This window comes from Engystomops pustulosus, chromosome 5, assembly GCF_040894005.1.
Source record: "Engystomops pustulosus chromosome 5, aEngPut4.maternal, whole genome shotgun sequence".
NCBI lineage: Eukaryota > Metazoa > Chordata > Amphibia > Anura > Leptodactylidae > Engystomops > Engystomops pustulosus.
In genome coordinates this window covers 39,143,931-39,171,609 of record NC_092415.1, presented here as the reverse complement: position 1 = coordinate 39,171,609, position 27,679 = coordinate 39,143,931, and the positions used below count along the sequence as shown (strand labels likewise).

Genomic DNA, 27,679 nt, shown 5'->3' with positions numbered 1-27,679 from the left:
CTTCCCACAAAATCTCATGGTAGCTAAGAGTTTATACTCTCTATTGTCACAAGATTGCCACAAGATTTCCAGTGCTAAGGAAGCAGGGGTGGGTGCTTTAGGGGCAATGTATCATGCGTCAGTGGGTGACCCAAACTCACCCCCAAAACCTGCTGGATTCATCAGGAGGCTCGGACCTTCTTATGGACATTCAGCATTGTGGGCACACAGTGCACCTGTCTTACTTCTTCACCAGATTATAGAACTGTGCTATAATCTGCACCCATACCTGACAAAGGCTATAACTAGTGCGCAAGTGTGAGGCGCCCTCGTCCCATGCAGTCCAGCACCACCCCCTTCTCACCCAAATGGCGAAGAGGGAAGAGTAGTCGCAATTCCAGGCTCTGCTCATGAAATTGTACGTAAATCTCAGCTCATTCGCCAGTTTTCAGCTGTGATAAATCCTCACCATGGTTTACTGTAATTGTACGTGTCTTAAACAAGACCCTGTTAATAGAAGACATGCACAGTCATCTATAAAACTAGACTATCACCTGTTAGTATATTTAACGGTATAAATGAATATTTTATGTATGTTACATTAGTACTCTAAGCATTAAATTTGTGTAAAGCATATTTTATTTTCTATTACATCCATTATAGGCTAATATTATCATATCCTTAAAACATGTAATTGGACGCATTTTGTATGGCGCACTCCACGTTGCTTTATAACTTATGGCTAAAAAGATAACGTAGTAATTATCACATGAACTGTAAATTGTTATATGTATTTTGTGACTGGAAAAGCCTCACATTTTATAGTCTGCTGGTAGTGGGCGATGGTGGGGGTTTCCTATATTAGAAGTAAGATTTTTAATTAAAGCACACAGTGAGTGGTTAAGTAAAGGGACATTAAGGGAGGGTCACACAGCAAGAGTGGTAAAATGTATTTGTTTTAAATTGCTTCCCTGAGGAAAATCATACTTAGACAATAGGCTTGTGTTACCAATAGATCCCAAAAGAGCAATAGAGAAGTGACATAGTGCCGCACGCTATTGCCACATCATATCTCTCCCACACAATGACTTTTATTTTAAACCTTTTCTCTTTAAATGTTGCTAAAAATAAATGTCTTTGCGAATACATCTTCAAAGAGATTCTTCATACACGGCGGGGGTCTCGCTATTTTCTATTAAGAGGATTGACCATGAATGTTTATTTCACAGCATTTATACTACAATTATGAGCAGTTATAATTATGATAATTACTAAGTAATTTGGCTAAATAAACGTACAAAGCAGATGAAAAAAAAAAAAACATTGGCAAGCCTAATTTGTAAAATGGCACTACAGTATGGTTTCTAGAAACCGCTTGTAGTCGTGTCTTTTTACTGGTTAGCTTGAACTTGAAGCAGTTGAGTAATTGGTCTTCAAAATTGTGATGTAATTCTCATCATTTACTTATGTACAGCCTGTGGTTCAGATGCTTTACTCATTTTGCACCAGTAACAAGGCCATTTTTTGTGTTCATCTCCTACTTGAGTATAAGCCGAGACCCCTAATTCTAACACAAAAATCTGGAAAAACCTATTGACTTGAGTATAAGCCGAGAGTGGGATATGCATTGGTCACAGCCTCCCCAGTATATAGCCAGCAAGCCCCTGTAGTATATAGCCTGCCAGCCGCCTGTAGTTTATAGCCTGCCAGCACCCTTTAGTGTATAGCCTGCCAGCCCCCAGTATTATACAGTCATCCACCCCCCTGTAGTGTATAGCCTGACAGCCCATGTAGTATATAGCCTGACAGCCCCTGTAGTATATAGACTGCCAGCCCCCTGTAGTTTATTGACTGCCACCCCCTTGTAGTATATAGCCTGCCAGCCCCCTACTATATAGCCTGCAGCCCCTGCCCCCAATATAATGCCTGTAAGAACAAAACAAACAGTGTACTCACTTTCCGACACCCCCCTTCCGGCAGGTCCTCTTCTATACAGCAATGATCCGACGTCGGCTGCATGTCCCACCACTGTCCGTCGCCGGCACCATGACGTCAGCCACTCGCTGACATCATAGTGTGTGCCGATGCCGACACACACAGTAGAATGTCAGTGAGCGGCTGACGTCACAATCCCTGCTACGGACATAGAGCTGATGCCGGAGCATCGCTGTATAAAGGAGGAACTGTTGTGGGGCGTCGTAAAGTGAGTACACTGTTTGTTTGTTTTTTCTTGACTCAAGTATAAGCCAAGGTGATGATTCTCAGCACGTTTTTGTGCTGAAAAACACAGCTTATACTTGTGTATATACTCGCCTATTCTACTCTGAGCATGTGATATCTCCCCTTTCCATCTTTGTGGGGTGTGTATGGAATAGACTTTCACATGCTTGGCAGCCGGTAATGCAGTCAGTAAGCAAAAGAGCAGCAATACAGGAAGATGATTATTTCACGGCTGCCTCCCATGTTGTAATATTTCTTGTTAATTTTCTCATAATCCAGAAATTCTGTGGAATGCAAATGATTTGTGATCAACAAATGGGCCATTGTAGCAAGAATGCAGACATATTTCACAATTCTGAAATTATCTCATTAACCTTCTGGTGCACTACAACATTAAGTTGCGGCTCTAGCAAGCGATAGTGTTGAGAGGACCTGAACTGCAACTTTTGCATCTAACTCAACCCACTACTAGTAATGCCTGGGAGGGTTGGTGCTAGCGGAAGTCATCAGGGTTATGGTCTAGGTTGGAGTTCAGTACTCAGACCCAAATAGATTTTCAAATTCGGTCTCAGCTGAGTTAGTTCCATGTGTCTGCTCATCACTATTAAACTACAATCAGTGTTAAAGGGGTTTTCCCAAGAAGCAAGCTAGGCCCTATCCTAAGGAAAGGGGCTAACTTTCTGATCGGTGGGGGTCTCATTGATGGGACTCTCTCAGATCACGAGAACAGGTCTAGCGCTTGGCAATCAGCTCCATAGAGATGAAAGTGGCAGCCCTTGCATATGAAACCAGCTGCTGCAGTCATATTTGGGTGCGATAGGGGTACATCGGACCCCTGTTCTTGTGATCTGTGGGGGTCACATCACTGAGACCCCACTGGACAGTAAGTTAGGACCTAGTATTTTGAATGTACAATCATTGCATGGCCCATTTATCTAAATATGCCGAGCCAAGTATTAAGGTAACTTAATACTAATTATTTATATCTAGAGATGAGCGAACATACTCGTCCGAGCTTGATGCTCGATCGAGCATTAGCGTACTCGTAACTGCTCGTTGCTCGGACGAGTATTTCGCCCGCTCGAGAAAATGGCAGCTCCCGCCGTTTTGCTTTTTGGCGGCCAGAAACAGAGCCAATCACAAGCCAGGAGACTCTGCACTCCACCCAGCATGACGTGGTACCCTTACACGTAGATAGCAGTGGTTGGCTGGCCAGATCAGGTGACCCTGGGATAGACTAGCCGCTGCCCGCGCTGCTCGGATCATTCTCTGTCTGGATGCCGCTAGGGAGAGAGCTGCTGCTGCTCAGGGAAAGCGTTAGGGTGTTCTATTAGCTTACTGTTAGGCAGGAGTGATTCTAAAAGAACCCAACAGCCCTTCTTAGGGCTACAATAACGTTATAATTTTTTTTTTTTTTTATTTGCAGCTAGTACCATATTGTGAGGAATTAGCAGGGGGACTTGCTACCGTTGTGTTTAGCTCTTAGTGACACACATATCCACCTCAAACACCAAAGTGGGAACATTTATTAGGGGTTTGAGTAGAATTAGGCACAGTCTGCCAGTTTCTTTTTATTTTACGTTTATTTTTTTCATAACTCAGCGTCATCTCATCTGGCATAGTAGTGTGCTGTAATACTTGGCTAGAAAATAGCCATAGGAGAATACAAACGTCTTAATTACGCCTACAGTAGCGTTATATATATTTGATTTCTGGTTGATCTGCTGGTGGCTGTACTTGCTGCAGTGCATCTACTATCAAATTGGGAGCAATTTGGAGTCAGACTTGCGACCACTGTGTTTTAGTGACGCACATATCCATCGCAAAGACCGAAGTGGGAAAATTTATTAGGGCCCGGGGTTGTATTTCAATTAGGCACAGTCTGCCAGTTTCTTTTTATTTTACGTTTATTTTTTTCATAACTCAGCGTCATCTCATCTGGCATAGTAGTGTGCTGTAATACTTGGCTAGAAAATAGCCATAGGAGAATACAAACGTCTTAATTACGCCTACAGTAGCGTTATATATATTTGATTTCTGGTTGATCTGCTGGTGGCTGTACTTGCTGCAGTGCATCTACTATCAAATTGGGAGCAATTTGGAGTCAGACTTGCGACCACTGTGTTTTAATGACGCACATATCCATCGCAAAGACCGAAGTGGGAAAATTTATTAGGGCCCGGGGTTGTATTTCAATTAGGCACAGTCTGCCAGTTTCTTTTTATTTTACGTTTATTTTTTTCATAACTCAGCGTCATCTCATCTGGCATAGTAGTGTGCTAAAATACTTGGCTAGAAAATAGCCATAGGAGAATACAAACGTCTTAATTACGCCTACAGTAGCGTTATATATATTTGATTTCTGGTTGATCTGCTGGTGGCTGTACTTGCTGCAGTGCATCTACTATCAAATTGGGAGCAATTTGGAGTCAGACTTGCGACCACTGTGTTTTAGTGACGCACATATCCATCGCAAAGACCGAAGTGGGAAAATTTATTAGGGCCCGGGGTTGTATTTCAATTAGGCACAGTCTGCCAGTTTCTTTTTATTTTACGTTTATTTTTTTCATAACTCAGCGTCATCTCATCTGGCATAGTAGTGTGCTGTAATACTTGGCTAGAAAATAGCCATAGGAGAATACAAACGTCTTAATTACGCCTACAGTAGCGTTATATATATTTGATTTCTGGTTGATCTGCTGGTGGCTGTACTTGCTGCAGTGCATCTACTATCAAATTGGGAGCAATTTGGAGTCAGACTTGCGACCACTGTGTTTTAGTGACGCACATATCCATCGCAAAGACCGAAGTGGGAAAATTTATTAGGGCCCGGGGTTGTATTTCAATTAGGCACAGTCTGCCAGTTTCTTTTTATTTTACGTTTATTTTTTTCATAACTCAGCGTCATCTCATCTGGCATAGTAGTGTGCTGTAATACTTGGCTAGAAAATAGCCATAGGAGAATACAAACATCTTAATTACGCCTACAGTAGCGTTATATATATTTGATTTCTGGTTGATCTGCTGGTGGCTGTACTTGCTGCAGTGCATCTACTATCAAATTGGGAGCAATTTGGAGTCAGACTTGCGACCACTGTGTTTTAGTGACGCACATATCCATCGCAAAGACCGAAGTGGGAAAATTTATTAGGGCCCGGGGTTGTATTTCAATTAGGCACAGTCTGCCAGTTTCTTTTTATTTTACGTTTATTTTTTTCATAACTCAGCGTCATCTCATCTGGCATAGTAGTGTGCTAAAATACTTGGCTAGAAAATAGCCATAGGAGAATACAAACGTCTTAATTACGCCTACAGTAGCGTTATATATATTTGATTTCTGGTTGATCTGCTGGTGGCTGTACTTGCTGCAGTGCATCTACTATCAAATTGGGAGCAATTTGGAGTCAGACTTGCGACCACTGTGTTTTAGTGACGCACATATCCATCGCAAAGACCGAAGTGGGAAAATTTATTAGGGCCCGGGGTTGTATTTCAATTAGGCACAGTCTGCCAGTTTCTTTTTATTTTACGTTTATTTTTTTCATAACTCAGCGTCATCTCATCTGGCATAGTAGTGTGCTGTAATACTTGGCTAGAAAATAGCCATAGCAATAGGATAGCATCGTTTGGTTTTAAAAACTAAAAAACACAAAAAAAAAACAACAAAAAAAAAAAAAAGTTAAAAAAAAAATACAAGTTATAACTCTCATTTTCAAAATGTTTAACCCGAGGGCTAGGGGTAGAGGACGAGGGCGGGGACGTGGGCGTCCAACTACTGCAGGGGTCAGAGGCCGTGGTCCTGGGCGGGGTGAGACACCACCTGCTTATGAGGGAGCAGGGGAACGCCGCAGAGCTACACTCCCTAGGTTCATGTCTGAAGTTACTGGGAATCATGGTAGAGCACTGTTGAGGCCAGAACAGTGCGAACAGGTGATGTCGTGGATTGCCGACAATGCTTCGAGCAATTTGTCCACCAGTCAGTCTTCCACGCAGTCCACCCATGTCACCGAAATCGGCACTCCTCCAGCTCCTGCACCTCAGCCTCCTCCCCCCCAGTCTGCCCCCTCCCAGCAAAATTTGCCATTTGAACCGGCATACTCTGAGGAACTGTTTTCTGGACCCTTCTCACAGTCACAAACCACTTGTCCGGTTGCTGATGAGCAATTTTCCGATGCCCAGGTTTTCCACCAGTCGCAGTCTGTGGGTGATGATGACCTTGTTGACGTAGTGGAAGAAGTGTGTAAAGAGGTGTCCGACGATGAGGAGACACGGTTGTCAGACAGTGGGGAAGTTGTTGTCAGGGCAGGAAGTCCGAGGGGGGAGCAGACTGAGGGATCGGAGGATGATGAGGTGACAGACCCAAGCTGGGTTGAGAGGCCGGGTGAACACAGTGCTTCTGAGACGGAGGAGAGTCCTCGACCAGAACAGGTTGGAAGAGGCAGTGGTGGGGCCAGACGGAGAGGCAGGGCCAGAGCTGGTGCATCAGCGCCAAATGTGTCAACTAGTGAAGCTCCCGTGGCGAAGGCTCCTGCGGAGAGGGCTAGATTTTCAGAAGTCTGGAGGTTCTTTAAGGAAACACCGGATGACCGACGGACTGTGGTGTGCCACATTTGCCAAACCAGGATCAGCAGGGGTTCCACCACTACTAGCTTAACTACCACCAGTATGCGCAGGCATATGAATGCTAAACACCCCACTCAGTGGCAACAAGCGCGTTCACCTCCGGCCGTGCACACCACTGCTCCTTCCCCTGTGTCAGCTGATAGTCAGCCCCCTGCCCAGGACCCTGCCACAAAAACCCCATCGTCACCTCCACGGTCCTCCACAGCATCCACCAGCGTTCAGCTCTCCATACCCCAGACGCTGGAGCGGAAACGCAAATATAGTGCAACCCACCCGCACGCCCAAGCCCTTAATGTGCACATCTCCAGATTGCTAAGCCTGGAGATGCTGCCCTATAGGCTAGTAGAGACCGAGGCCTTTCGCAGCCTCATGGCGGCGGCCGCCCCTCGGTATTCGGTCCCCAGCCGCCACTACTTTTCCCGATGTGCTGTCCCAGCCCTGCACCAGCACGTGTCAGACAACATAATCCGTGCCCTGACCAACGCCGTTTCTGACAAGGTCCACCTGACCACGGACACGTGGACGAGTGCTGCCGGGCAGGGCCACTATATATCTCTGACGGCACATTGGGTTAACTTGGTGGAGGCTGGGACCGAGTGTGACCCTGCGGCTGGTCATATACTGCCGACGCCGAGGATTGCGGGGCCTACCTCGGTCCAGGTGTTTGAGGCCTACTATGCCTCCTCCTCCTCCCACCCCTCCTCCACCTCCTCCTCCGAACGACCATCCGTGGGCATGGCGCCATCAGTCGGTAGCTCTAGGCACAGCAGCAGTGCCGTCGCTAAGCGACAGCAGGCGGTGCTCAAACTGCTGAGCCTAGGCGATAAAAGGCACACCGCCCAAGAACTATTACAGGGCATCACGGCGCAGACTGATCTGTGGCTGGCACCGCTGAACCTGAAGCCAGGCATGGTTGTGTGTGACAACGGCCGTAACCTGGTGGCGGCTCTGCAACTCGGCAGACTGACACATGTGCCATGCCTGGCCCATGTGTTAAATCTGATAGTTCAGCGTTTCCTCAAGACATACCCCAATCTGTCTGATTTGCTCACGAAGGTGCGCTGCATCTGTGCGCATTTCAGGAAGTCCAGCACAGATGCTGCCACTCTCAGGGCAGCGCAGCGCCGCCTCCAACTGCCCGCTCACCGACTGTTGTGCGACGTGCCCACGAGGTGGAATTCAACACTGACCATGTTATCCAGAGTTTACCAGCAGCGCCGAGCGATTGTAGACTGCCAGATGTCAACTTCCACCAGAACTGGTAGTCAGGTCAGTCAGCTTCCTCAAGTCTACAATGAGGAGTGGACGTGGATGTCTGATATCTGTCAGGTGCTGAGTAACTTTGAGGAGTCAACACAGATGGTCAGTGGCGATGCCGCCATCATCAGCCTCACCATCCCGCTGCTTGGCCTGTTGAAAAACTCTCTGGTCAGCATGAAGTCGGAAGCTTTGCGCTCCTCACAAGAGACAGGGGAAGAAGATTCCCTTGTTGATAGCCAAAGCACCCTTAGGTCTGTTTCTCAGCGCATATCGGAGGAGGTGGAGGTGGAGGAGGATGAGGAGGAAGAGGAGGAGAATGTTGGCGAGACACAAGAGGGGACCATTGTTGAGTCCTACACTGTTGAGCATGTATGGGCAGAAGAAGAGGAGTTGGAGGAGTTGGAGGAGGAGGAAATGGACAGTCAGGCCAGTGAGGGGAGTGAATTCTTACGCGTTGGTACTCTGGCGCATATGGCAGATTTCATGCTAGGCTGCCTATCCCGTGACCCTCGCGTTCAAAGAATTTATTCCAGCACCGATTACTGGGTGTTCACTCTCCTGGACCCACGGTACAAGCAAAATCTTTCCACTCTCATCCCTGGAGAGGAAAGGAGTGTGAGAATGCATGAATACCAGCAGGCCCTGGTGCACAAGCTGAAACAGTATTTCCCTTCTGACAGCGCTAGCGGCAGAGTGCGTAGTTCTGCGGGACAAGTAGCGAGGGAGAGTAGGCGAGCAGGCAGCTTGTCCAGCACTGGCAAGGGTACGCTTTACAAGGCTTTTGCCAGCTTTATGTCACCCCAGCAAGACACTGTCACCTGTCCCCAGTCTCGGCAGAGTAGGGCTGATCTTTACAGAAAGATGGTGAGGGAGTACGTAGCTGACCATACCATCGTCCTAAATGATCACACAGCTCCCTACAACTACTGGGTTTCAAAGCTGGACATGTGGCACGAACTGGCGCTCTACGCCTTGGAGGTTCTTGCCTGCCCTGCCGCTAGCGTCTTGTCCGAGCGGGTTTTCAGTGCAGCTGGTGGCATCATCACCGATAAGCGTACACGCCTGTCGACTGACAGCGCTGACAGGCTGACGCTTATCAAGATGAATAAAGCATGGATTTCTCCTAATTTCAAATCTCCAGCAGGTGAAGGAAGCTCAACCTGAATAATTTATCCACTCCTCCTCCTCCTCATTTTCCTCCTTCTCCTCCTCTTTCTACAGTAAAGCAGAGGAAACTGGCTGTTTTTTGACAGGGCCCACTGGCTCTAGGTATAGTACTTTATGCATTTAATTTTTCTGGAGGGCCGACGACACGGTCCTCTGTTTTAAACAATTTTTGGGAGTGCCACATACAGGCACTCAATCTATTCAATTTTTCTGGAGGGCCACCTTTCCGGTCCTCTGTTTTAAACAATTTTTTGGGACTGCCACATACAGGCACTCAATCTATTCCATTTTTCTGGAGGGCCACCTACCTGCTCCTCTGGTTTGAAAAATTTTTTGGACTGCCACATACAGGCACTCAATCTATTCCATTTTTCTGGAGGGCCACCTACCTGCTCCTCTGGTTTGAAAAATTTTTTGGACTGCCACATACAGGCACTATCCAAATTGAATTGTCTCCATAGCAGCCTCCACACGTTGTCTCCATTGCTACCTCCAAAAGTCGTCCATATAGCTGCCTCCATACATCGTCCCTTTATCAAACGAGGTTTGTCAGGCCGAAATTTGGGTTGTTTTCATGGATTCCACATCAAAGTTGTTAACTTTGTCGCCACCCTGCTGTGTTATCCACAAAATACACTGGCAAACTTTTACCATTTACGGATATTATTTCAGCGCTTCTTGCGCATCTGTTTACATTCCCCTCACCCGCCATATCCTAAACTTATAAGAACGCTACTACACTTGATCTTATACAAAAGGTTCTTAGAAGTGCTGTTTGGGGAGTAGCCTAGAGACAGGGGCTTGGATTGGCGAAAGCTCGCCTAGCAGCGGAGCGCCAGCTCCATGCGCATCATGCGCTTCTTGCGCATCTGTTTACATTCCCCTCACCCGCCATATCCCAAACTTATAAGAACGCTACTACACTTAACTTGGTGCAGGCTGGGACCGAGTCTGACCCTGGGGCTGGTCATATACTGCCGACGCAGAGGATTGCGGGGCCTACCTCGGTCCAGGTCTCAAAGGCCTACTATACCTCCAAATCCTCCCACCCCTCCTCCACCTCCTCCTCCTCCGAATTACCATCCGTGGGCATGGCGCCATCAGTCGGTAGCTCTAGGCACAGCAGCAGTGCCGTTGCTAAGCGACAGCAGGCGGTGCTCAAACTGCTGAGCCTAGGTGATAAAAGGCACACCGCCCAAGAGCTATTGCAGGGCATTCCACATCAAACTTGTTAACTTTGTCGCCACCCTGCTGTGTAAGCCACAAAATATACTGGAAAACTTTTTTCATTTACGGATATTATTTCAGCGCTTCTTGCGCAGATGTTTACATTCCCCTCACCCGCCATATCCCAAACTTATAAGAACGCTACTACACTTGATCTTATCCGAAAGGTTCTTAGAAGTGCTGTTTGGGGAGTAGCCTAGAGACAGGGGCTTGGATTGGCGAAAGCTCGCCTGGCAGCGGAGCGCCAGCTCCATGCCAAGAACCAACTAACATAGTTTTAACTGCAGCACCTTTAATCTACTACTAGTTCACTGCCTCCATACATCGTCCCCTTATCAAACGAGCTGTGTCAGGCAGAATTTTGGATTGTTTTCATGGCTTCCATGTTAACTTTGTCGCCACCCTGCTGTGTAATCCACAAAATATACTGGCAAACTTTTATCATGTACCAATATTATTTGAGCGCTTCTTGCTCACCTCCTTTGGTTCCTCTCTGCTACCCATTGGTTTGAAGCCTGAGTCCATTTAGGGTATGTCGCCATGCCACTCTCTAGCCTTCCGCTGCTGCCGCTGCCTCTGCATGCCGTCCCCTATAGTGTCAGGGTCAATTATTGGATGTTTTAGATGCTATCTAGCTTCATTCTGTCACTCTGTCATGGCCATGCTGTTGCCCATAATTTTGGCATAATGGTGCATTTAAGCAGCCTCAGAGGCATCCATGCATGCTGCCCCTGCTGTTTCCTGTCCATTTCCGTGGTGTTTCCATCCTTTTCTGAGGTTCCCAGGTGTTTGGCCAAGCTTCCCTGTGCAGAGCCTTGGTCCCCTTGAAAAATGCTTGAGTCTCCCATTGACTTCAATGGGGCTCGTTACTCGAAACGAGCACTCGAGCATCGGGAAAAGTTCGTCTCGAATAACGAGTACCCGAGCATTTTAGTGCTCGCTCATCTCTATTTATATCCCATGTTTGTTTTACAGTTCTGATTCCTATTGTGAGAGTTGCATATGTTTCTCATTCTTCTGTTCATACTGAGAAGGTGCTGCACTGTATCCGGTGCATTTCAGTTGCCAGTCTGAAAAGCGTTCTATTTGCTGGACTGCTGGCTCTCTGCAACCCCTGCTCTGGACCAGCATGGGTTAGTGTTCATGCACCTTAAGAGCCCTGCTTCTCTCACCTGGAGCACTCTGATATTAACCCTGTGTGCACTATTTTCCCTTGCTGGCCAAACCGTTTGTCTGCTAGCATCCTGCTTCTGCTCATTCTGCTATTCGCTTGATCTTCTAGTTTATCAATATTGGCTACGTTCCTGACTACTCTCCTGATTATTTGATTGTGTACTTTCCTTGCTATTTTGTTGTAACTCGGATTGTCTACCTTTTTGTTTTTCTGTCTTGTTATGTGTTTACGCTTTGGTGCAGAGAGGGAACAACAACCAGTTACTGGCCACTGTTTAGAGTGGACCCATTAAACAGAGAGGGACAGGTTGGGGAGCACAGAATTAGAGCTCACTGACCATGTCTGTTATACTACGCTTACATTAAATGTGAAAACTGCTTATCTAGTCTCACATAGTACTAATAAACTATTAAAAAATGTATTTACTTTACAATTAACACTGATCTTTATAGCATATTACATACTGCACTGTCCAATCTAACTTTTTTATTGATTTTTAAAAGAGATCCACCCAAAAATTACTTTATGATGAGACTTTGTCTACAAACCCTGAGGTCACCACTCATTGATACCAGCGACACTATTTACATTTACTAACATTTCCAATAAATTTTGCCAAATCTGAACAATTTTATAAACACTAAACCCTGAGTTCACCAAGAACACCACAAAATTTTATTAAACTCTTTACAATTTTGTCATTACATTTGATATGTTTGTTGATTTATCCTGCTCTTCATCTTTTCTGTTATCTTTTGAAAAAAAAGTCACAATTTCTCTTATGTCAAAACAAATAAATTGTATTTGATGAATCTGTTATACCTGGACACAATGCCCCGTTCTGATTCAATGTTAACATTAATTTTGAGACACTCAAATAGAAGCCCACATTCATTTCTTTCACTTTAGGAAGCAATGTATACGGTGAATATATGTATTGCAAGGAAATGACTATTTTCCTCCACTCTGTGCTGTAATGTATATTTTTATTATGTTTTCACTTGACCGCAAGAAACATTTAAGTTAGAACAAGTCTCAATCACCACTTTCTTTCATGTAACTGAAAAGCAAGTATTTCTTTCCATTTGAAAGGAATAAATGGCCGCGTTGATGCACTAAGAAAAAAATGCCATCACTTTCACATTTGTGCCTTATATTACTTCAGTATTTGAATTTGAAATATGTAATATTTTCAGTCCATCATATATAAGATATTTATTGATTTTATTCTACATTCTACCTCTTGACCTTATTGTAATTTTTTTTACTGCTATAATAACCAATGACAATGTATTCCAATATTTTTTAATAAAACGTCTGTGCTGACGATCTAGTTTTACAAAACGTCATCTGTAGGTCATCAATCAATGATCAATGAAGGCCCGATGTCCCCTTGATCAGCTCAGAACAGAAGATGGCACCAGAAATAACAGTTTGACGAAAAAAAATTGAAACAGAAAGACACACAAGGTGCCAATAGCATAAGACTGTTTGGATAATATAAAATTGGGGATGTATAAATATTGCTCACCTTTGTGAGTTGTGCAGATCAGCACAACACAATGGGGGTCGTTTACTAAGGGCCCGAATTGCGTTTTTCCGTCGGGTTACCCGGATATTACCGTTTTGCGCCGATTTTCCCTGAATTGCCCCGGGTTTTTGGTGCACGCTATCGGATTGTGGAGCATCGGCGCTGGCATGCACACGACAGAAATCGGGGGGCGTGGCCGTCAAAACCCGAAGGATTTGGAAAAACCGCCGTATTTTTTTTTTAAAAAGTGTCGCTTGACGCGCGCTTACCTGCACCCAGCAACGGATCATGAACTCCAGTGAACTCCGACGGACTTCAGCGCAGCAGTGACACCTGGTGGACATCGGGCGCACTACCATAGTGAATCTCTGGAAGAGCACCGCTGGACCACGACAGGACCGGGTAAGTAAATCTCCCCCAATGTGTCACTTTATGGGATCCTATAGGCTGCTGAGCTCTGGACAATAAACTCCAAGGAGATTCCACCAGAGTTAGTGAAAATATGTAAATTGGGCTGTGCATCGCCTATTTGTTTTTGGCGTGCTGCAAAGATCTTCTTGATATCAAAAAAATTTTATAAAATGGATGTCTTTTATTTTAAAACCACATAACAATGTAGAAAATCTTATAAAAATTCATGTCAAGCCTGTCATGGGCTCTTCATCAGTACCTTAGCGTAAGTGTCATAAATTTTATTGGCAGGTTTAAATAAGAATGGAAAAAGGAAGTATTTGTAAAAATGCAAATAACATAAGACGCATATATAAGCAAAATTCCTTGTAAAATAACAGTTTACAGACATTTACAACTTCATCGGCTGAGGTTATTGCTGCTCAGTTCCAATCCACCAAAACGGTGGTCAAGGCTTTTGCTATTAGCTGAGGTGTCATGGTGGTGGTCAGTGGGTTTGATGTCAGACCCCTTGAACCCACAATCTTTGGCATGGACCCAAACTTTGCAGTCAACAATAAGCTTTATATTTGTCAAAATTGTGTTGTTAAAAAAGTTTTGATAATTCAACCTTACACAGTTTCTATGTCTATGTGGGTCACTGGTCACTGGCTACTTCTTCCAGTGCTTCGTGGGGGGCTGGACACACACAGGAAGTCAAGTGAAGCATGGACTGAGAGTTTTGGTAACTCGGGGGAAATGGGAACTAAATATTTATCATTTTACTGGCTCCGTTTACAAAAAAAATATTTTACTGCACAACTCCTTTTATGTGTTTAAACTATACTTTATCATAGCTCCATTTGTAATACAAACAGACTGCAGGAACATTTTGATAGACTTGAGAATTTTCTAATTTATACGTTTCCAATTCGTCACGTTTATGTTTTAATCATTATTCAGTTTTGTAAATTCTCTGTTTATACTTCTCATAATATATTTCTTTATAATTATATCTATTTATCCCAGCAATTCCAAAACATTGTTTATGATTAGCATATTTTCACCTGTAATTAATAGCACATTTTTTATCTTCCTCCTCTGCCCATTTCATGGTGGATTTATATTGTGAGATAGCAGGAGGACTTTGGTGATTTAATAACAGCTGTCTTTATGTATTTTAACGCTATGCATTAAGGTCGGCTTTTTCTCGAAATGGATACGACAGTTAGCTCCTTCATCTCTGTGCATGTTCTGTATTATTAATGTATATTATTACTTCAAGTTTGTCAAAAAAAGGGAGACAGAGGCAAACATTTCGCCTTAATTCAGTCTTGCCAGCAAAATAGAAGACAAAATTATTCAGGGGAAAAATACAATTTTCTGTCATCTCTGCAATACACTGATAAAGCTAAAGGCTAATATGGTTTGATATTTTTGTCACTCATTTGTCATGTGACCTTTCATGCTATCATTAATACTGCTGAGGGACAGAGCAGATACACTAAAATAAGGGTGTGGAAAAGTCAGATTGCTTCTCTAACAACTAATGGTCAGTCATAGCAATTTATGTTTCCCATTGGTAAAATCCGTGATGGAAGAGAAAATGTATTATTAAAATTTGATATTACTGTCTCGGCCCTGCCATGGAAATTTGCAGCTATAACCCATGATGAAAGTACTAGGGGGTTAATAAACCCAGATTTGAATTATGATGTTAATGTTTTGGAACATGCTTGTTCCAACATTTAAAGTTTTGGCTAAACTGTATTTTTTATATTTAATCATATTACAGTCAAACTCATTCAGTGTGAGGCTCTGAGGCTTTCCCTTTATCACAATCAATTGGATCATGTATGTTTTGTTACATTTATTAGGAATCAGGACTTCAGGATATATGTATTATTTATATTTCAGTATTTTAGACATTTTTCTGATTTTCCCGATTCGGGTATAGTTTGCGCTTGTCTATTGTGATCAAGCCAACCCAATTTGGAGTGTTTTCTGAAACAAGTTTTGTTCTTAAGTTGAATTTGTATATAAGTTGAAACTGGTATATTTTATATTTGTAGCTGCAGACAAATGTTTTTGGATTTTAAATTTTAAATTGGATTTTCAAAAATTTTGTGTTGTCATGGGAGAAAAGATTATGAATAAAACTTCATCACAGACACTTTACAGCTGAGCATTGCAGCCTGGGACTAAAATAAAACATCCAGAGAGCTTCAGCAGAGGTCACAGGAGGCAGCAAGATCTGTCTGTAACTAGGGGTTGTCTGTAAGTCGGGTGTCCTTAAGTCGGGTACTGCCTGTAACTATTTATCTTACCTCTTATTAAGGGCATTCTAATGAAGTTATCATGTTCAATACTAATTAAGACCAATTAAAGTGTAGATTTTCACTTCCAGCATTCCAAAAGCCATATTTTTTAAATTTTTTAATGCTGTTCAGGGCTTGTTTGAGGGCTAGTTCTAGGTGGAACAAAGTGTACATCCAACTGGCACATTTTAATATTCTATGCAAGCTGAACAAAAAAATCCAAATGTGAAGAAATTGACCAAAAATCATGCTGTGCCATTTTGTAACAAAATTAGATTTTATGTTATACGATCCAAATCAAAAATCCTCTTTACTTTTTTGGTTAGTAAAACGACACATTTACCAAATTTATATAGTTTGATCTCAATACAGGCAGTCCCAGTCTAGGTAGGTTCTTTAGGTTTGTTCTTAAGTTGAATTTATATGTTTGTAAGTTGGAACTATTTTAACTAATTGTAACCCCAGCCAAATTATTTTGGTCTATATGACAATTGGATTTTAAAAATGTGGGATTGTCATAATCAGGATTAACAATGAATCTTAACTGTGGACACCTTTGATAACTGTTACAACTGATCATTGTACCAACATCCAGAGGTCCGTTTATAAATAGGGGTCCTCTGTAAGTCGGGTGTTCTTAAGTAGGGGACCACCTGTACCTTAAAAAAAACATATTGGGGCACATTTACTTACGGTCACTGTAGTTCACTGAAATCATGAATCTGTCCATCTTTTTTGTGGTGCACCTTTTACATAGGGCGGGTAACACAATTTGAATGTTAAATACAGCGCTCAGTCCGAATCAGTCACACCATCCAACAGCACGCCCCCTAATAGCACACAAAAGCACCACAGACACTTCTTAAATACCTGTGCAACCCGTTTTAGCCTAGAAGAACCTGAACAGTCCGACTAAAGCGCACAGCGTGACCTTTCGTAAATGAGTCCCATTGAGAATAGAGATGAGCTGACCCAATGGTTGGGTTCAGCCACCTGACCCAGACTTATTGCCAGAAGAATGCCCAATCAGTTAAATTGGCACCCCTACCAACTAGCCATGGCTACAATTGGCCAAGGGAATACCCTGTATGACATTTGGGTCACATTTTATTAAAATTTTTATAATTAGCTGAATGGTAAAAAACAGTCGATTGAGATGTTTTTCTCTGTAACATAACATACAAAACAATTATTTTTATACTTTCTTGGATCTGACATTTTTCATTTATTTGATATAAGCATCCTAAGGAAAGGAATACCATGTCCTGTATTATGATAGCTCAGCCGTTGTGCCTTCTTGTTACATCCTTATCTGTACCATAACATAGAGGTACATCATGATGGGTTAAGGGTAAAAGGAGTTCTCTGAGATAGACAAAGAATGGCTCATCCATAGGATATCCAACACACAGGCCCCACACTGGTGAGGTATTAACAGAATATACAGAGCCGAAAGCCAATGACTCAGAGCTATCTATTGGCTTTGTTGTAATTGTGACACCATCAACATCACATGAGCATTGGGGATGACCAATGATTGAGTATTATGTATGTTGTATTATAATATGGTGAGTATGTCAGAGGGATTGAGGCAATCTTATTGCTTAAACCCAGTACTACCTATCTGACAGCTGGTGGCCGATTAACACAGTTGGTGTTGAAACTATACTATGTCAACTGCCTTTTCACAAATCTAGGCAACACAATCTCTGCACTCAATATGACTTTATCTAAAATAGTATTGAAATGTTATCTTTACGCATTAGACCTACTCTAGCTATTTTAGTCAAATTGCATGTAAACTCTAAAGCTCCTTTCACATGAATGTGTGAAGGAACAAAATCAGTCCGCACAGTTTATTTATATAGCACCATCAAATTCCATAGCGCTTTACAAACTGGCCCAAAAAGGAGCCTATAGCACCCACCCGTGGTACGGTGACCACACACATGTCACCGAACTGTACCGTCCACGGAAAAAAGATCCTTTCCCTTGTTTACACCCGTGTGCCGTGCCTTACTTTGGAGAGGGGAGGGGGAACAGTGGTTATCCCTCCACCTCTCTAGTCAAATATGTGCTATGCCCAGGTACCAGCCCAGGAGATGGAGGGAACTACTGGGAACTACTGAATTCTGCAGTCTGATGAAAGTTGAGGTACACTTTATCAAACATAATTCACATGGATTTCCATGCAATTTTTTCTGTGCAGTTTTGAAATTTGACTTAATAAATTACATGTGAAGTACTAAAAATAATTGATTAACACGTAGAATAATAAACCCTTGGGTCACCAGCACATCAAACTGTATATCTGAGACAGACCTCTAAGAGGGAATCAGAAAAAATTACTCATATGAACATGCCCAAAGGAGGATAAGGCAGCCCAAAGTGTAGGGATTCAAAAGAACAGTGTAGGGCTGCATCCATATATGTATTGTTTTTGGACTTGTGGCAGCCATAGTTTCAACTTCTAGCACTTGTCCCCATGTATTTATATTGGCTCTTATACATGGCAATGGTTTTCACAGCCCTGGGTATGTGCTCCTGGCCCGGCCACAAAACTAAAAATAAGGGGGTATTTTTCACAGCCTATACTGTACACCTAAAACAGGCATAAAAGCTGTTTAGTCCAATACTCCACCCTTTACTAGTTGGGTGTGAAAGTGGAGGTGCAGGCGCTTGTGGATTATATTCCTTCTTTTTACATGCTGACACACTAGTACATTTGTATTTGTAGTGAGACTGCACACCTTTGTATACATGTAGCTTTAAGAGATTTAACAGCATATTTAGTGACCATTTTCAATAAGTATAAACACAACAAAATCACAGCAAGGCCTTGACTGATCCCGTAGGTTTGAGCTCCAATGTTCATTATTTTGGGTAAAAATATGTTTTTGGTGACTTTGAGATGGGGGATTGTAAAAAATTATATGATATGCATTACTGTCTGTAAGAGATAGGGGCTTATTTAATAAGGGTCCGCGGATCGCATTTCTGTCGGACCTCCAGTTATTTTAGGGATTTTTGCACCACTGTGACAGGGATTTAGCAGGGGATTGTGTCGCACGCGATCAGATTTTCATGCAACAGAAATCGGTGGGCAGGCCGTCGGACAATCCGACTTATTCGGACTGATTTAAGTTTCAAATTGTGTTGCATCCAATGCACTTACATACACCGAGAAGAAGATGGTGAACTCCGTCGGACCTGAGCAGGGAGCACGATCTTAGTGAATTGAAGCACAGTGCATTATCGTCGGACAATGCTCTATTTGTGTAAATATTTGCAATTTAAAATAAATTTATGTCATAAAATTTTTTTGGGCACAAAAACAAATAAAATGTGTTAAAATGCATAGAAAATATAGTTCACTCCACTAACTTATTTGGGTTATTTTTTTTTTTTTTTGTCTTCAGAGTTTGTGATTTTTGCTCTTTACTACAGAGTTAGAGATAGGGAGTATGTGAGGAACAACAACGTCAAAGAAGGAAGGCATTGAAATATAATCTAAAAATTGAAGAGTGTTCTGGCAGTACCTGTCACTGTCTCCAGTATATGTTCTGTATAGGCTGCATGTGCATGTGTTTGCGTACATGTGCCAGCATACACACATACTGTAAATCTGACATTTATCTGTAAGTGAAAACAAGTAAAAATGACAGCTATAAATTGCAGCGCTCTAAATAGGTCCCTGAGAGACTGCGCATACAGAACCTGTCTGTAAATTTCCTTATAATAAGTAAACTTTTACACCTAAGTAATAGTGAAACGCTTGTTCTTGCTTCACTTCCTCTTTTTACCTAATCGGAGTTATTTAATATTTATAAATTATGATAGTTGTATAGTTTTTTTTTTTCCATTTCTTAGGAAAATATCAGAGTGTAATATATCACATTAACCTACTGTAGGGTAGAATGTTTTGCTTCTCTCGATAAATGGCTATAAAACTAACACACTGCATCTTTGTCCCCAAAAGGATTTCATTTCAGCAAAATGTCAGCCATTTGCAGGTATAAACTCTGTGCTAAAAAAGAAAAAAAATGTATATTATAAAAAAAAATCTTAAGAATATTTGTTGCATATAAATTTTTATTTGTATCTGTACAATGTAATAATATTGTCCCCAATCGGTTTATGATTAGAAATTTTCTGTTTATGGCTACGGACAACTGTAAGAATTGGTGTTTGCTTTATCATATCTCCAAATATTTGCAATCCCTACGGAGGACATTTTTTAGCTTTGTACAGGAAGACCCCTAAAACGGTTACTTTGGGGAATATTTGCAACCTTTAAGAATATGTTCACATTGCATTAGCATAAGTGTGGGGTAAGTCCTGAAATCGTTCTCCCATTCTTTTCAAAGGTAAGCAGTGACTGATGGATATTGCTTGGATACTGACTGATGGATACTGATGGATACTGATGGATTCTGTATACTGGAAAAACAGATTCCTATCCTATTGTGCCGTGGTTTAAGATACTGTTCTTAAGCCATGTTGGATGACCACACATTGATAACCCAATTAAAATTAGGCTAATCCTAATGCAAATATGCTGCAGTATCTGTAGCAGAAACCCAAAGATTTTATGTTTTTTTCCCATATGTATCACCTCTAACATGTATAATAGATGCCCATTTCATTGATCTGGTTAAACAATATCAAATTTACCTTACTGGATATTACTTCCTTTGGGACAAAAGTCGCATCACTAATTTATGGAATTACCAGAAGCTTTTTTCAGGGGTATAATTGGTGATCTTGAGATCACATTGCAAAACTTGTAATAGGTCCCCACTATAACTGGACACTCTTAGCCGTACATTACAAAAAGATTAGACAGAGATATCACAGTAAATGGATAGTACACACCATGATCAGGGGTGGATTTAGACTCCCATGGACCTAGGGCTATATGAATATTATAGCACCTACAAGTCTGGAATTCACATCCCTCATATGGTACTAAAATCAAGCTTCTTGGGGAATGGAGGATGAGTCCCTTTTACCTATGGTTTCAATCTACGGTTTCAGGATCTTTGAAGGTCTTCCAAAAGTCCTGAAATGGCTCTTGTGTACATGTGAATTGAAAACATAAATATGTGTATGAGAATTTCATGGGTAAAGGTCCTTCTTATTATATAATTTTGTGATAATTTGGATGGCCCTGCCCCCCCTATAAGGCTTGGGTCCCAGGCTACAGCCCAAACCACCTAAATTATAATCTACACTGAAAGTGATGGCACAATACAGGGATACTAAACTAAATAGTGTCACAGCACAGGGAGAACACATAGTGATGTCACAGTGCAGAGATCATATACACAGTGATATCACATTACAGGGACTCATATGAACTAACTAGACTCTAAGAAACAACTTAAACAAGTTTTTCACTTATAAGTTCTCAATTAAACTAATATAAAGTAGAGTAAAAGCCAGCAGACACTTCTTTTAGTCAAGCAGACCAGTTTTATTGGCATAACACACATTAGGATCAGCACTCTTTGAAGAATTATTACTGCACATTAATATCTTATACACATGTACAAGAAGTCAAAATATCGAGATTTCTACAGAAGGCATAATATGTGAGTTGAAAGTTGCTTTGAAGCTTTGATGTGCTGTAGAAATGATTTGTTACCTTGGAATGATAGAGTTGATGCCCAAAGTATGTTCTGGAACTCTTGTCATTGATTTTCATGCTTACCGAATGACTTACATTATTTTAAACAAAATTGCTCTGGACTCTTAGGCGTCATGCACATAGTCATATTACAGATCTTTGTAGCAGGGATTTGTAATTTAGTGTTCATCAGCCCATATTGTATTCTATATTACCCTGAAGAAAGTAAAATGACAAAAAAAAGTATGCAGGTAAAAACTGAAAACTCTGTTTTAAAGGGGTTGCCTGACGTACAGTGGATGTAGTTAAAGGGTTTGTATGGGGCTTAAAAAATTGGATACATTTGTGAGGGGGGGCTTAAAAAACAATAAACTACTTAAACTCACCACCACTGGGTCTCCCGCTCATATGCTTTGCCACTGTCGCTGTCGCAACTACACAAAAACACATGTACTGCATTGGCACCATTAGTTTTACATCTAAAGCAGCGGTTCTCAACCTGTGGGTCGGGACCCCAGCGGGGGTCAAACGACCAAAACCGGGGGTCGCCTAAAGCCATTTTATTGTGTTTTTACTGCGAGTTGCATGGTTTGGGGTCACCACAACATGAGAAACTGTATTGTGGGGTCACAGCATTAGAAAGGTTGAGAGCCACTGATCTAAAGCATCTATTTAGTATCCTCAGATGAGGACTTTAAAATGAATATACTACATTGTATGGGGCACATTTAATAAGGGCTGTGCACCGCTTTGCAACACACTTTTTTCGTACTGTGCCATTCTTCAATGTTAAAATGGCGTGCACAAGTATTTAAGTAGTGGGTGCACGCGACCCTTTTTGTGGCGCAGCTGCACTGGCTTCCATGTGACACAAATTAGGGGGCTTCCCAATCGGATGCTCTGACTGATTCGGACTGAGCACGGGTTGTAACTTTCAATTTGTGTCGCAAGCCCAAGCACTTAGATGCACCACTAAAAAGATGGGGAACTGTGTCAGACCTGATCGGGCGCCTGATCTTAGTGAATCGTGGCAGGGTGGCTTATACATGGACAATGCACTTTCAGTGAAAACCAGTGACATGAGTAAGTAAATGTGCCCCTTTGTGTTACATGCTTAATTTTAAAGCAACTTTTGTGGCTCCCTTATAGTTAAAAATATGAGAAGAATTGGTTTTTGAAGTTTTTTGTGTTTCCAATTTTTGCTGTGTCCTATAAAGACATGATTAACTTTTTTCATACGTCAGTGTATGGACCTGTGTAAATTTTTGCAGGACAAGCTGTGGTTTACATTGCTACAATTTTTGACAACTTACTATTCAAATTTTTGCTGGGAATAACCATTTTTATATTTTTATAGATCTGCGCATAGTCATATGACAGATCTTTGTAGAAGAGATTTTTAAATTAGTGCTCATCAGCCCATATTGTATTCTATATTACCCTGAAGAAAGTAAAATGACAAAAAAAGTATGAAGGGGTTTCCTGATGTACATAGAAATCTGCTTGGATGTAGTTAAAGGGGTTGTACAGGTTTAAAAAATGGATACATTCATGAGGGGGGGGGGGGCATAAAAAACAATAAACTACATAGACTCACCTCCACCGGGTCTCCCACTCATATGCTTTGCCACCTTTCACTGCCGCGTCACTATTACAACTACTGCTGTGAGCCTGCTACAACAAGAGTTCAAGCAATAACACATGCAATGCTTTGGTCGGGGCATCAAACAGACGGAAAAAAAAACAGAGACCCGGTAGAGATGTGAGACGCTGCACTGTTGGTTCCTGACAGTCCTGCACCTTTGGTCCTGCCACGTGGTACAGATGCGCTATTAATGTCATGAATGATGTAACATCACTGCAGGATCTACTAATAGATGTAAATTTGAAATGGTAGGAAATTGAATAGCCATTTTATATTTTTATAGATCTGGAATTTTAAGATGTGGCAATAAATAGAATATCGGCTGTGACAGTAATTGATTATTGCTGCCTGATGACATCACAGGGGGTGGGTTATTCAGACTGTAGGTGCAACTTTCTTTGAAGGGAATAAAAGTGGTACCTGCAATGTGGTCAGACAGCCAATACAGTTCTGTGTAATATTGTGTAAAACAGATAATTAACATGGTGGGGGGTGTCTCTGATTTTCTATCATAGTCTGAACTTTGGAAATGTCACTAATGATTTGGGGCCACAAAACCCCTCTAGGTCTGATATGATATCTTTATAAATATGTTGCAAACAGTAATTAAGATAATATCCCAGAAGAAAAGCATCACTCTGTGGGAGTGTACTTTGCATAAACAAAGTTGTAACCTGCATTAACACCTTTACTCTTTTAGACAATCATACTCTTATTATAAAACATGCAGACAATGAGTCCTTCCCAGCTGTCCCTACCTTATTGCCCGGCCTTTCCTCAACCTTATGGAGACAACTGGTTGAAGTTTCCTACCAATGCCAAAGTGCAAACGAAGAGACAAAAACAAGACAATACAAACAGAGAGGGATAGATGCCAAATACGGGTCAGAACCAAGAGGTCAATTTTTTACAAAATCGCTTGGTAAACAGATGACATGATAAACACAGCACTACAATACTATGGTAGGCAAAGAGACCTGATCCATAGAACCTTATATGAGATACTAAAACTCCAGTCTGGAAGGCGGTTGGATCCGATCTCTGACATCAGACAGGGTGGCAACAAGAGTGGTGCAAAATTGTGGTTTAACTATTAGTGAAGCAGAACAGAGTTCACAGGAGACAGACAAGTGTGGTAGAAATCATTCAAGGCTGCTGGTAAGGTATAAACCAGTGTTCAGACTAGCAGGGACAGAGTAAATGTAAATGATACTATCAGTGCATTCTCAGTCATACTTTACAGACAGAGAATGACGCCCTTATGGATATTGGATATTAAAGAAGCCGTATTCCACATAACTATATAAAAGCTGCCATTTCTTTTGTTATTAAATTACCCTATCACATATTTTGTATCGTGGTAAGTAGCTAGAAGTGTGACTCCTCACCCTTATAAATATTTTACAGATATTCAATAGAGATAATCAAATGTTTGATCATTTACTTTGTTGGATATTTGAGAAAACCAAAGCTTACATTCAGTTAGCATTGATTTAATGGCCAGTGAAGTATCTATTACCCTTATATACTTTTCCTCTAGGTGTCTATGTGGTCTAAAAATATATAACATACATACAGTATAGTATTCTGCTTATAGAAATTAATAGAGCCCCATTACCTATAGAACATGGTTCCTTTGTTGTGAATAGGGGCCAAATTTAACCCTTCAAAGTTTTTCTATGAACCAGTAGATAATTTGAATTTATTTGCAAAACGCAGAATACTACGAATACATCTGTTTTGCATTATTTTCTGCCATTTTTTCCATTTTCTATTTGTAAATTATCACACATAACATTTCGGCTCATTTCTTTTGGATTCTTATTTTTCTTATATTTTATTGTATGACATATATTTATTAAAATCTCGCAATTAATCAGCACAAAATATTTATCAGTCATCCAATGAAGTAAATAAAACTGTATTAACTGCCTTCAGTTAAAGTCTATTATTCCTATCAATATTTAAATATTACAATGTTTTAAAGAAAAGCGGCAAATTATAGTTCTGCACATTGCAGCGTGTCAAGGCGTCATTCTGCCTTCAAAATCGAGATTGTATATTTTCTGCAGAAAGTGAGAGAAAGAGCAAAAGAAAATAATTTTAGGTTAGGGCAAAAAAAAACATATCCTAGTAGAAAATGGAGCGAGAAAAAGAAATTATCAAAGCAAGCTGTGCAGACCATTGTTAAACTTCCCTGTCCGTAATGACAACTGTGACCTACAGAGGTAGCCCTTTCCTAATAAAGAGACAGGATAGTACCGCAGGGCTTCATTGTTTCCTACTACAATGAATAAACTCTTAAGTAAATACATTACCATCATAACACTAGATTTTCCTTCAATCAGTCTCATTGGCAATTTGGAATTTTTAATTTTGTATTTTTTTTTTTTTATCACTTGGCATCTCAAAAGTGCAGATCATTTATAATTAAATAGTTTTCAGTGGAATAAAGGCTTGAAACAATACAGTGTGGTCAATACTACAAACCCGTTCATCTATTTTTAATATCAAATTAATATATAAACATCGATAAATCGATAAATATTTAAATCTATACATTTTTTAGATATATTTTTTATATATTTTTTTTTAACCAAAGTGTTTCAGCCTTCCCGGCCATTCTTCAGGGCTGACATTTATGTTTGCATGTAAATAAAGGCAGAATGACAAACAAAGAATACAATCTCATATACAGTACTAGCGTTCAGCAGTAAAGAAGAGATAGCCGGCTCGCTGCTCCCAATCACCAAGTGGTTGCTATAGTTACAAGGTCAGGAAATATGCCTTATCCCCAGTTGTCCAAGGCTTGCACATGTCACTTCTGAAACTATGAATTTTATATACAGGTCAGGAGATGAATACCTAAGAAATAAACAGAGAGCTGGACGATAATTGCAGATAATGCTTTAACATCTTTTGCGTTCTTTGGAAAACGTTTTATTATTTTTTAGGGTTTTTTTTTTTCTACCCATAGTACAATTTGATAATGTTGTGTGTTAAAACCAGAGCAGTCGCCTTGTATTTCTTTTAAAGTTGCAATTATTTATTTATTTCTTCGCCCCGGTCCTTCCAAACGGTTCTTAGAAAATGCATTCGGTAATTTAATATTTATTTATTTGAATACATTAGAAATATTTTTTTTTCCAGGAAAAATAAATGATTTCAAAACATTGAAGGTTAAATTTAAAATCTGAACAAAAATTAAAGATGGTATCTTACCTGTTTTTTTTTTTTTGTTTTTTTTTTCCTTTCCTGTAATAGAGAACTGAATCCATGAATCCGCAACAGAAAAGAGTGCTGATATTTTGCTTAAAATTGGAAGAAAAAAAATCTGGAGAAGGTGAAGGCTCCTGCAAAACTTCTACCAAGGATAAATAAGAGGCCATAAGGAGACTTAGAAATTGACATCACACGGTAGGTCCAAAATGATAAAAAATAAAAAATATTATAGCAAGTCAGAAATGTGCATGAATCTGTGTGTTTAGCATCTGCATTTCTTGTTTTTTTTTTTTTTTACATGTATTCATGTATTTCATGTAATATCTCTGATTCATGAGGATATTTAACTCTTATAATCACCATTCAGAGCTCCCAGATGAATGATATTAATGAAAATATCTAAAAAAAAAACACAGTTCATTTATTTGCTTTTTCAATGTGCACATTATATTTTATTTTATTTTTTTGCTTTTTTTCCCTGACTATTATAAATTACATTTGCTGCTTTTTTTTACACTGATGATAAAAGCACTGAATAGAAAAAAAAATAGCCATATAAGACTTAATGGTGGATATATTGGTCCACCTTCCCTCTGGATTGTAGCTTTTGTTCAGATGAACCTGTTTTTCCTTTCTTTTTTTGTTGGTCAGAAAAGATTAGTCCTTACATTGATAACAATCCTTCCTATTTTTTTTTTTTTTTTAGAAGGCAGCATTCAAATGAGAAACTAAGTACATTTCTTTTCAACAGGCAATTTACCCCATGATGAGATATGCTTTCACTTTTTTTTCTTTGACATTCTAGCATCTAGCAGCACAGCAGGTATCCAGAGGTTAGGCTTCAAATAAAGGATAACTACATTCTTACATTAATAGATGCCATTGTATGAATTTGTCATATTATTGCAGCATTTAGTCCCTTTAATTGTGCTTTTAAAATTATACATGATAAAGCTGTCCAGACTGAGGTTACTAAATATCCTACCTATTCTTTTCTAATAATTGTTCTGTTTCTAGAATGCTCTCCTCTCTTTTCTTTCTCTCCACACTCTTCATGTGACTGGAAACTAAAGAAGATTTTAAAATGCTTTATTCTCCAGCTTTTTCTTTACAGAAATATCAGACATAAATAATGTAAAGCAAATCTCTCCCATCTGTAGTATTTTCTAATATTATACACTTCTGTATGGGACTTTATATTTATCATTTTATCATTTTTTATTCATAACTTACAAGTGCATGTACAGTACATATGTGTCTATTTATCTATCATTCTAGCCATGGATCCAATCAT

General features: G+C 40.7%; 1 long non-coding RNA gene across 4 annotated transcripts in view; it reads left to right on the top strand.

The window, feature by feature from the left end:
• LOC140133987 (uncharacterized) overlaps positions 1-27,679 on the top strand; it is a 153,011-nt gene that overhangs the window by 109,418 nt on the left and 15,914 nt on the right. For 2 of the 4 annotated variants that reach the window (XR_011856011.1, XR_011856009.1), the window contains exon 2: positions 26,428-26,580. This is a non-coding gene — a long non-coding RNA (uncharacterized lncRNA). Of the gene's footprint in view, positions 1-21,264; positions 21,484-25,980; positions 26,263-26,427; positions 26,581-27,679 lie in introns of those variants that run through there. The other 2 variants (XR_011856010.1, XR_011856012.1) reach the window with 2 other exon arrangements.